The following is a 12,467-nucleotide window of genomic DNA, read 5'->3' as shown; positions in this document are numbered from 1 at the left end:
AAACGGCTGGTTGCATTCTCGTGGAGGACACAGGCTTCCACTGCAGACGCTAAGGTGAGGCTTTTGATTTTAAGAAGCTGCTGGCGTAGGCCACTGGAGGCAACGCCAAAAACAATCTGGTCCCTGATCATGGACTCTGAGGTGTTGTCGTAACTGCAGGACTGCGCTAGAATTCGGAGGTGCGTCAAAAAGGGTTGAAAAATCTCCTCACCTTGCAGGCGTTGCTGAAAGAGATATCTTTCAAAACTTTCATTCTCTTCAACATTAAAGTGCTGGTCTAGCTTGAGGATGACTGTGTCATACTTGGATTGGTTTTCACCTTCTTCGAACACCAGTGAGTTGAAGACATCGATGGCATGCTGACCTGCGTAGAAGAGGAGCATTGCAATCTTTCTTTAATCCGAGGCACTCTGCTTCTCGTTGGCTCGGATGTACAGGTCGAATCGCTGCTTGAAGAGCTTCCAATTGGTACCAAGGTTCCCCGCGACTTGCAACGGCTGCGGTTTATCGGTGAAGTCCATGTCCAGAATGGCAGGTTAGTCGGCAGGTATCGATCCACTCCTGTACCATGTGGTGTTGGGCGTTCTGACACACAGATGAGCCAACACAGTTGTATTTGGTACAACGCTGTTTTATTCAAACTTACTATCTACAGTATTGTCTTGATACTCTGCACGTGGGGACTCCCTGTCTGTGATGTTAAAACAGGTCTTGTCGTTGTCCTTGTCCCCAGATCTACTGTCCACCAGGTGTCATGTTTGTCCTTTTATACAGTCCCTGTCTTTGTCTGTGATTGGTTGTGATGTTGTGTGTTCTGATTTGTCTGTTGGTGTGTCTATCATGATGTGTGTGTTTGAATATCATGACACTTTCCAGAGTCTACACCCTCCCTGGATTCACTTCCTTTCCCTTCAGTTGCTGCAAATCACCAATTGAAGGTCAGAATGAGAAAAGAAATGGAAAGGGGGAAAAAAGAAAGTGTTTGACTCACAGATGTTGGAGACAGGAGGAAGTTTGAATCTGTGTGAAGTTCAATCGTCATTCACACAAAACTCGAACTGATTGGCTAGAGGACCAGAGTCCTTCCGGTCCTAACTCTTGCCATTGGTCAATACCTCAGCAGGAAGGTCAGGGAGTGGACTTTCCCTCGAACATGCGCAGCCTCTCCTCTCTCTTGGACATGCGCAGCCCCGTGCCGGGGGGAGGGGAAATCACCCAGTGGCTTCTCGCTCTGGCCGGAGCTGTCAGCCGGTTGCCTGGAAACCTTATCTCGAGGAGGGGGAAGAATGAGTGGGGCGGAGCTGCTGTGTCCGCGCGCTGAGCCTGCGCACTGGAACCCTGGGACGTCACCGCGGACTCCGAAGCGTGCACCGGAAGGTTGTTGGTGAGCCGGAAGGAGTCTTTTCCACCATCCAATCAGCTCCCCCGTTGTCTGAATGCGGAAGCTGGACAATGAGGAAACCTGGGGCTTTCCACAGACTGCAAACCCCTCCTGTCTCCAACATCTGTGAGTAAAACACTTTCTTTTCTCCCCCTTTCCATTTCTTTGCTCATTCTGACCTTAAATTGGTCACTTGCAGCAAATGAAGGGAAAGGAAGTGAATCCAGGGAGGTTGCAGACCCAGGAAAGGCCCAGGCCTCTCTCGTAAAGACATTGACATCGTTTGCTCCCTCAGCTTGACACATATATTTGTTCACATTCAAAGGGCTGTTTTTTCCAGGAGATGGCTGACATTTAAGAAGACAGTAAATTAATGTCGGACAGAGACATGTCTCGTGTTGTTGTATGGTACAGATTAAATATAGTATTTATGGTTCTGTAGTACATTAAAGTACATTTATTATTATTTCTAACCTTGTAATATTGTACTGTTGCTATGTTATATCTTTCCAGTCATCTCACTCAGAGGGCTATTAGCCTCTGGATTTCACTTCCACAGGGACCAGTGGGGTGTGGGGGTCATTGAATATATTCACGGATGAGGTGGACAGATTTTTAATAAATTGTTATTTTTTAAATCATTTCTAAACAATGAGTGCAACAGATATATTGCCAACATAAATACAAGCAACACATTGCAGAATTAATTTGGAACAGGATATTTGAGGGACCAGAGCCTCGAGATGAAATGCCAAATCAATTGAACAACCAGTTAACAGGTTAAAATAGTGAGTGGGGAAAGAGGGTAAGATTATATAAAAACAGAGGATAACAATTCAGTTTGTAAAATATTACAAACAGACTAACAACATATACAAATTAAAATGAATAACACAACATGGATGACATAGAACTCCCGTAGTGCAGAAGGCCATTCACCCCTCAAGTCTGAAGTGACCCTCAGAAAGAACACTTCAATGAAGCTCACTCCCCATCCTATTCTCGTAACCCGGTGCATTGATCATGGTCAAGCCATCTAACCTAAACATCTTGGACACTAAGGGGTAATTTAGTGTGACCAATCCACTTTAGCACAGTGGAACCACCCTTCGGCAATGGCACCACTCTGTTCTGCCATGATTAACGCTCGGATAATAGAAGAAAGACGACGGATAATAAGCAAACGGCACATCTACCATAACTGAGATAAGATAATACGAGTCCCTGGAACACTCGAGGAGGAGAAGAAGACATTTAATCGGTGCTCACAGAATAACAACTCCCTTCAACAGTATAAAAGATAACAACACCATGATAGGGAAAGAGTCTGGATTAGAGCCTGAGTTAGTCTGAGCTGCAAATCATTGCTCCAATCCTATCCTTCAAGGATTTAGCGAAGACCAAGGCAGTAGTCGGATTATTGAAAGACTTGACGGAGTTGTCAGATACAATTTTCAGGGTTACAGGATAAAGCGACATAATTCACTGTAAGGTGAGGTGGGAGCCAGGTCCCACCTCACCTTACCCGTCTCCAGGACCCTCTGGTGATCTTTCAAGTTGTGGAAGTGAATGATTACAGGCCTGGGATGAAAACGATCCCTCGGCCTCAAAGACAGGATCCGATGCCCTTTCTATTTTGAAACACCCAGGCTTCATATCCAGCTTGAGAAAACGTGGCAGCCGGTCCTCGAAGAACCTAACGGGTTCTCCACACCCTCCACACCTTCTGGCAGGCCGACAACTTGGATGTTCTTTCTCTGACCCTCGGTTCTCCAAGTTCTACAGGAGTCCGCCACATCACTCAGCCGGTTTCCAAGGATTGAATTTGTGCCTCCGCCGAGGAGGCATCAGGCTCAACGTTCAGGATTCTCTCCTCCGGATCATCGAGCCTCTTCATGGTGTTTTACAGCTCGGCCTCATGAGCTCACAGATATTGAGTCAGCACATCCAGCCTCTGGTCAACAACACGGAGAATGCCGCTGACATAGATCGGCCAATGATCCCACAGAATAGATGGAGGCTCGATGGGCCGAATGGCCAACTGCAGCTCGTATTTGTTATGATCTCTGCCGAAGACACGAAGCAGTGAGCATGGATCTGTCAATCAACCTGAATCAGCACCTTCAGGAGAATTGGGAGGATGGATATTAGATACGGCAGAGTGAGAATGGAGGGAGAGTGTGTGGGATGGAGATTTACAGCTTTTGGGGAATGAGCGAGGAAAGAATGTTCTCTAGAAACTGGAATTGTCTGTTCTGAATTTCTATCCTGTACTGACAGTGATGTCTTTTGTAAATTGTTTTTACAGGCTATTAGAAGAGGAGGAATTACAGACCGAAATCTCAACTGTCAGCTCTCAGTCTGACTGAGTCTCTCAATTCCTTGGAAGTGAATATCACCGGACTCTGAATCTAGAAGGAGAAATGTTTGTCTTTTCTGTCTGCTTCAAAAAATTTTAACTATCAGTGTGACTGGAAAAGCACCGAAACACACACACCGGTGTGAGAGTGTTCCAGAGCACTGACTGTGGAAAGAGCTTTAACCAGTTACACAGCCTGAAAAAAAATCACACCATTCACAGGGGAGAGAACGGACACGTGTTCTGTGTGTGGACGAGGCTTCAACTGATCGACAAACCTGGAGAGACATGACGACACCCGGGCCCTGGAGAAACGGTGGAAATGTGGGGACTGTGGGAAGGGATTCAGGGCTCCATCACAGCTGGAAGCTCATCGGCGCAGTCACACTGGGGAGAGGCCATTCAGTTGCTCTGTGTGTGGGAAGGGATTCATTCAGTTATCCGCCCTGCAGTCACACCAGCGAGTTCACACTGGGGAGAGGCCATTCATCTGCTCTCAGTGTGGGAAGGAATTCACGCGGTTAGGCAACCTGCAGATGCATCAGCGAGTTCACACTGGGGAGAGGTCGTTCATCTGCTCTCAGTGTGGGAAGGGATTCACTCGGTTAGACAACCTGCGGATACATCAGCGAGTTCACACTGGGGAGAGGCCGTTCACCTGCTCTCAGTGTGAGAAGGGATTCACTACTTCATCGAGCCTGCTGAAACACCAACGAGTTCACAGTGGGGAGAGGCCGTTCACCTGCTCTCATTGTGAGAAGGGATTCACTACTTCATCGAGCCTGCTGTCACACCAGCGAGTTCACACTGGGGAGAAGCCATTCGCTTGTTCTCAGTGTGAGAATAGATTCACTCAATCATCCGACCTGCAGAAACACCAGCGAATTCACACTGGAGAGAGGCCGTTCACCTGTTTTCAATGTGAGAAGGGATTCGCTCGGTTATCCAACCTGCGGATACATCAGCGAATTCACACTGGGGAGAAGCCATTCACCTGCTCTCAGTGTAGGAAGGGATTCACTCAATCATCCCACCTGCAGACACACCAGCGAGTTCACACTGGGGAGAAGGCGTTAACCTGCTCTTAGTGAGAGAAAGGATTCAGATATCCATACACCCTGTGGGAACACTAGCGAGTTCATACCTGGAAGAAGCCATTCACCTGCTCTGAGCAGGGGAGACATTCAATGATCCATCCCAATCTCAGAGACACTAGCGAGTTAATTCTGGGGAGAGACCATTCATCTGCGCTCAATGTGGGGAGGGGGTTTGTGGTTCATCACACCTGTTGTGACTCCAACAAGTTCACAGTAAATTACAGATGTTGGCTCAGTTGTTATTGTTTCTGCTCTCACTGACATCCAGGACTGCATTTTGTTCATTCTGACATCTGGTGAATGGTGATGATTGGAGGGTTTCTTTCTGCTGGACTGGCCGGTCTAACACCTCTGCCTCCGGTGGGCTGACCATTTTTGAGCCTCGTTGCGATTATCTGGTTCCAAGTTTGACAAGGGGCTCAGAATGAAAAGGTGTTTGCACGTTGAAAGATATTTAGTCCCCAAGTAGCCATGTTGCCATGAAGATGGGCTATGGTGGTTACAGGGTTCTTTTGCCTAATTTATCTGTGTGTTTCTCGCAGAAGGAAACTGTCATGGTATGAGGGGCAAGTTGTCTGTGGTAGATTGGGAAATTACAATAAACATATCAAAGAAAGTGGCAACGCATGTGGATAAGGAGCTAAGAAGGCAGACGGCATGCTTGTCTTCATTGGTCGGGGCATGGAGTATAAAATTGGCAAGTCATGCTGCAGCTGTACAGAACCTTAGTTAGGCCACACGTGGAATATTGCCTACAATTCTGGTCACCACATTACCAAAAGGATGTGGCGGCTTTGGAGAGAGTACAGACGAGATTTACCAGGATGCTGCCTGGCCTGGAGGGTATTAGCTGTCAGGAGAGGTTGGATAAACTCGGATTGTTTTCACTCGAGCGACGGAGATTGAGGGACGATCTGATAAAAGTTTACACAATTCTGAGTGGCATGGACAGAGTGGATAGTCAGAAGCTTTTTCCCAGGTTGGAAAAGTCAATTACCAGGTGACAGAGGTTTAAGGTGCGAGGGGCAAAGTTTTAAAAATATTTGATTAAGGCATTTAACAAAGAACAAAGAACAAAGAAATGTACAGCACAGGAACAGGCCCTTCGGCCCTCCAAGCCCGTGCCGACCATACTGCCCGACTAAACTACAATCTTCTACACTTCCTGGGTCCGTATCCTTCTATTCCCATCCTATTCATATATTTGTCAAGATGCCCCTTAAATGTCCCTATCGTCCCTGCCTCCACTACCTCCTCCGGTAGTGAGTTCCAGGCACCCACTACCCTCTGCGTAAAAAACTTGCCTCGTACATCTACTCTAAACTTTGCCCCTCTCACCTTAAACCTATGCCCCCTAGTAATTGACCCCTCTACCCTGGGGAAAAGCCTCTGACTATCCACTCTGTCTATGCCCCTCATAATTTTGTATACCTCTATCAGGTCGCCCCTCAACCTCCTTCGTTCCAGTGAGAACAAACCGAGTTTATTCAATCGCTCCTCATAGCTTATGCCCTCCATACCAGGCAACATTCTGGTAAATCTCTTCTGCACCCTCTCTAAAGCCTCCACATCCTTCTGGTAGTGTGGCGACCAGAATTGAACACTATACTCCAAGTGTGGCCTAACTAAGGTTCTATACAGCTGCAACATGACTTGCCAATTCTTATACTCAATGCCCCGGCCAATGAAGGCAAGCATGCCGTATGCCTTCTTGACTACCTTCTCCACCTGTGTAGCCCCTTTCAGTGATCTGTGGACCTGTACTCCTAGATCTCTTTGACTTTCAATACTCTTGAGGGTTCTACCATTCACTGTATATTCCCTACCTGCATTAGCCCTTCCAAAATGCATTACCTCACATTTGTCCAGGTTAAACTCCATCTGCCATCTCTCCGCCCAAGTCTCCAGACAATCTAAATCCTGCTGTATCCTCAGACAGTCCTCATCGCTATCCGCAATTCCACCAACCTTTGTGTCGTCTGCAAACTTACTAATCAGACCAGTTACATTTTCCTCCAAATCATTTATATATACTACAAAGAGCAAAGGTCCCAGCACTGATCCCTGTGGAACACCACTGGTCACAGCCCTCCAATTAGAAAAGCATCCCTCCATTGCTACCCTCTGCCTTCTATGGCCTAGCCAGTTCTGTATCCACCTTGCCAGTTCACCCCTGATCCCGTGTGACTTCACCTTTTGTACTAGTCTACCATGAGGGACCTTGTCAAAGGCCTTACTGAAGTCCATATAGACAACATCTACTGCCCTACCTGCATCAATCATCTTAGTGACCTCCTCGAAAAACTCTATCAAGTTAGTGAGACACGACCTCCCCTTCACAAAACCGTGCTGCCTCTCACTAATACGTCCATTTGCTTCCAAATGGGAGTAGATCCTGTCTCGAAGAATTCTCTCCAGTAATTTCCCTACCACTGAAGTAAGGCTCACCGGCCTGTAGTTCCCGGGATTATCCCTGCCACCCTTCTTAAACAGAGGAACAACATTGGCTATTCTCCAGTCCTCCGGGACATCCCCTGAAGACAGCGAGGATCCAAAGATTTCTGTCAAGGCCTCAGCAATTTCCTCTCCAGCCTCCTTCAGTATTCTGGGGTAGATCCCATCCGGCCCTGGGGACTTATCTACCTTAATATTTTTTAAGACACCCAACACCTCGTCTTTTTGGATCACAATGTGACCCAGGCTATCTACACCCCCTTCTCCAGACTCAACATCTACCAATTCCTTCTCTTTGGTGAATACTGATGCAAAGTATTCATTTAGTACCTCGCCCATTTCCTCTGGCTCCACACATAGATTCCCTTGCCTATCCTTCAGTGGGCCAACCCTTTCCCTGGCTACCCTCTTGCTTTTTATGTAAGTGTAAAAAGCCTTGGGATTTTCCTTAACCCTATTTGCCAATGACTTTTCATGACCCCTTCTAGCCCTCCTGACTCCCTGCTTAAGTTCCTTCCTACTTTCCTTATATGCCACACAGGCTTCGTCTGTTCCCAGCCTTTTAGCCCTGACAAATGCCTCCTTTTTCTTTTTGACGAGGCCTACAATATCATTCGTCATCCAAGGTTCCCGAAAATTGCCGTATTTGTCTTTCTTCCTCACAGGAACATGCCTGTCCTGTATTCCTATCAACTGACACTTGAAAGCCTCCCACATGTCAGATGTTGATTTGCCCTCAAACATCCGCCCCCAATCTATGCTCTTCAGTTCCCGCCTAATATTGTTATAATTAGCCTTCCCCCAATTTAGCACATTCATCCTCGGACCACTCTTATCCTTGTCCACCAGTACTTTAAAACTTACTGAATTGTGGTCACTGTTACCGAAATGCTCCCCTACTGAAACATCTACCACCTGGCCGGGCTCATTCCCCAATACCAGGTCCAGTACCGCCTCTTCCCTAGTTGGACTGTTTACATATTGTTTTAAGAAGCCCTCCTGGATGCTCCTTACAAACTCTGCCATTTGTGCTTTTCTTACAATAAGCGATACAAATACAAATGTAAACATAGTTCATTGCGTAAACATCCCTCCATCTCCCACTGCTCCCTCCTACTCTAGACACAAAATAGCCTAACGCCCCCCTATCTCATCACACCCCCCCCACCCTTTATTGCCTCTGCTGACAGTTTAGTTTTCTCTGAAGAAGTCGATAAACGGCTGCCACCTCCGAACGAACCCTAACGTTGATCCTCTCCGGGTGAACTTAATTTTCTCAAGTCTAAGAAACCCAGCCATGTCGCTAACCCAAACCCCTGATTTCTGGGGCTTCGAGTCCCTCCATGCTAACAATATCCGTCTCCGGGCTACCAAGGAGACAAAGGCCAAGACGTCAGCCTCTCTCGCCCCCTGAACTCCCGGATCTTCCGAAACTCCAAAAATCGCCACCTCTGGACTCGGCACCACCCTTGTTTTTAGCACAATGGACATGACATCCGCAAATCCCTGCCAGTGTCCCCTAAGCTTCGGGCATGCCCAAACATGTGGACATGGTTTGCGGGCCCTCTCGCGCACTTTACACACCTGTCCTCTATCCCAAAAAACTTGCTCATCTGGGACACCGTCATGTGTGTCCGATGAACCACCTTGAATTGTACCAGGCTGAGCCTGGCACATGATGAGGACGTGTTGTCTCTGTTCAGAGCATCCTCCCACAGACCCGCCTCTACCTCCCCTCCCAACTCATCTTCCCATTTACACTTTAGCTCACCTAACTGGGTTTCCGCCCACTCCATAAGTTCTTTGTAAATTTCTGAAACCTCCCCCTCCCCACCCCCGTTCCAGAAACCACCTTGTCCTGTATCCCCTGTGGCGGTAGAAGGGGAAAGGTTGAAACTGCCTTCGCGCAAAATCCCTCATCTGCAGATATCGAAACCCATTCCCTCCCGGCAATTCAAACTCCTCCTCCAAATCCTCGAAACGTGGAAAGCTCCCATCAATAAATAGATCCCCTCGCCTCTCAATCCTCTCAAATGAGGGGCTCGTTGGTCTAGGGGTATGATTCCCGCTTTGGGTGTTTCGGTCTTGAAGATAGCGGTTTCAAATCCCGGTCGAGCCTGTTGATGATGTTATCTGTCGGTCAAGCAACATGTTTTCTCAGGGATCAGTGCTGGGTCCTCTGCTATTTGTGATTTTGATCAATGGCTTGGAGGAGGGGGCTGAAGGGTGGGTCAGTAAATTTGCTGATGACACCAAGATTGGTGGACTAGTGGATGAGGTGGAGGGCTGTTGTATGCTGTAAAGAGACATTGATAGGATGCAGAGCTGGGCCGAAAAATGGCAGATGGAGTTTAACCCTGATAAATGTGAGGTGATTCATTTTGGTAGAAAAAATTGAATGCGGATTACAGGGTCAACGGCAGGGTTCTGAGGAACGTGGAGGAACAGAGAGATCTTGGGGTTCATGTCCACAGATCTCTGAAGGTTGCCACTCAAGTGGATAGAGCCGTTAAGAAGGCTTATAGTGTGTTTTCGTTTATTAACAGGGAGCTTGAGTTTAAGAGCCGTGGGATTATGCTGCAACTATACATGACCCTGGTGAGACCACATTTGGAGTATTGTATGCAGTTCTGGTCACCTCATTATAGGAAGGATGTGGAAGCATTGGAAAGGGTGCAAAGGAGATTTACCAGGATGCTGCCTGATTTGCAGGATAGGTCTTATGAGGAAAGGTTGAGGGAGCTAGGGCTTTCCTCTTTGGAGCGGAGGAGGATGAGAGGCGACTTAATAGAGGTTTATAAGATAATGAGGGGGGTAGACAGAGTGGACGGTCAGAGACTATTTCCTTGGGTGGATGTAGCTGTTACAAGGGGGCATAACTATAAGATTCAGGGTGGAAGATATAGGAGGGATGTCCAAGGTAGGTTCTTTACTCAGTGAGTGGTTAGGGTGTGGAATGGACTGCCTGCTGTGATAGTGGAGTCGGACACTTTAGGAACTTTCAAGCGGTTATTGGATAGGCACATGGAGCACACCAGAATGACAGGAGTGGGGTAGTTTGATCTTGGTTTCGGACAATGCTCGGCACAACATCGAGAGCCGAAGGGCCTGTTCTGTGCTGTCCTGTTCTATGTAATCCCTGCTCTCTGCCACCTCCGAAGCCCCCAATCAAGCCTCCTCGGGACAAACCAGTTGTTGCCACAAATTGGATCCCACACCAACGCTCCCTGCACTCCTGTATGCTTCCGCTACGGCCCCCAAACTCTTAGAGCCGCCACTACCACTGGGTTTGTGAAGTACCGGGCTGGGGAGAACGGCCATTACCAATGCCCCCAAACTTGTGCCCTTAAATGATTCCACCTCTACCCGCTCCCACACTGACCCATTTGCTGGCCAGTAGTAGTTACTAAAGTTCGGCAGTGCCCCCCACCCCACCCAGCTCTAACAGCACCTTCTTTACTCGCGGGGTTTTACCCGCCCACACAAAACCAGAAATCACCCTGTTCACCCGCTTAAAAAAGGCCTTTGGTATAAAAATAGGGAGGCACTGGAAAACAAACAGAAATCTCGGGAGGACCGTCATTTTTACGGTCTGTACCCTCCTCGCCAGTGACAATGGGAGCATGTCCCACCTCCGAAAGTTCTCCTTCTTTGTTCATCTATCCGGGTCAAGTTTAATTGATGTTACTGCTCCCATCCCCGTGCCACCTGAATTCCCAAGTAACGGAAACTCCCACCATTTTAAACGGCAGTTCCCCCAGTCTCCTCTCCTGCCCGCTCGCCTGGATCACAAAAACCTCGCTCTTACCCATCTTCAATTTGTACCCCGAGAACCGGCCAAATTCCCCTAAGATCCGCAAAATCTCCCCCATCCCGCCTAACGGGTCAGAAATGTATAGGAGTAGGTCGTCTGCAGAAAATGACCCTGTGTTCCACTGCATGGCCTCCATTCCCTCTATTCTACAATCCCGATCGGGGCTCCCACCCCCTCAACTAACCCTTTCTCCACCTTCGGAAACTCCAACCCTTCCAAAAACTGCCTCAACCCCTCCACCCCAGCTGGGGGCTCCGACTCATACAGCCGACTATAAAACTCCTTAAACACCCCATTCACCCCCACTGGGTCCAAGATCGTGTTCCCCCCTCTGTCCTTCACTCTTCCTATCTCCCTGGCCACCTCCCTCTTCTTTAGCTGGTGTGCTAGCATCCTACTGGCCTTCTCCCCATACTCAGAAACCGCCCCCCTCGCCTTCCTCAGCTGCCCTACCGCCTTCCCTGTGGATAACAGACCCAACTCCATCTGCAGCTTCTGCCGCTCCTTCAAGAACCCTGCCTCCGGGGCTTCAGAATACCTTCTGTCCACCTGGAGTGTTTCCCTAACCAGCCTATCCATCTCTACCCGCTACACCTTCTCCCTTTGAGCCCGTATCAAAATTAGCTCCCCCCTAACCACCACCTTCAGCGCTTCCCACACTGTTGCTGCCGAAACCTCCCATGTCATTTATCTCCAAATAATTCTGGATGGCCTCCCTCACCCGCCCGCACCCCCCCTCGTCCACCAACAATCCTACATCCAATCTCCAGTGCGGTCGCTGACCCTACTTCTTGCTCACCCGTAGATCCACCCAGTGTGGGGCATGGTCCGATACAACAATCGCCAAATACTCGGTATCCACCACTCCCGCCAGCAAAGCCTTGTTCAAAATGAACAAAATCATCCGGGAATACACTTTGTGCACGTGGGGGAAAAAAAGAAAACTCCTCCGTTCTTGGCCGTCCAAACCTCCATGGGTCACCCCCCCCCCCCTCATCTGTTCCATAAACCCCTTGAACTCCTTTGCCGCGGCTCGCACCCTCCCTGTCCTTGAACTCGATCGATCCAACCTCTGATCTATAACCGTACTGAAGTCCCGCCCCATGATCAGCTTATGCGAATCCAGGTCCGGAATTTTCCCCAATCCGCGCCTCATAAATTCCGCGTCGTCCCAATTTGGTGCGTGAATATTCATTAATAGCACCGGCATCCCCTCCAGCTTCCCACTCACCATGATATACCTGCCCCCTGAGTCCGCCACTATATTCCCGACCTCAAATGACACCCGCTTATTAATCAAGATCACAACCCCCTGAGGGGCAGCATGTGGCGCAGTGGTTAGCACTGGGACTGCAGCGCTGA

General features: G+C 48.6%; 1 long non-coding RNA gene across 1 annotated transcript; it reads left to right on the top strand.

The window, feature by feature from the left end:
• Positions 1–998: 998 nt before the first annotated feature.
• LOC140420138 (uncharacterized) lies at positions 999–5,075 on the top strand. Its single transcript, XR_011946196.1, has 2 exons — positions 999–1,507; positions 3,690–5,075. It is a non-coding gene; the product is annotated as an uncharacterized lncRNA (long non-coding RNA).
• Positions 5,076–12,467: the final 7,392 nt, after the last annotated feature.

The sequence above is a fragment of the Scyliorhinus torazame genome, chromosome 5 (genome assembly GCF_047496885.1).
Source record: "Scyliorhinus torazame isolate Kashiwa2021f chromosome 5, sScyTor2.1, whole genome shotgun sequence".
In the NCBI taxonomy this organism is placed as follows: domain Eukaryota; kingdom Metazoa; phylum Chordata; class Chondrichthyes; order Carcharhiniformes; family Scyliorhinidae; genus Scyliorhinus; species Scyliorhinus torazame.
The sequence above is the reverse complement of the archived record's forward strand: the minus strand, read 5'-3'. Positions and strand labels throughout refer to the sequence as shown.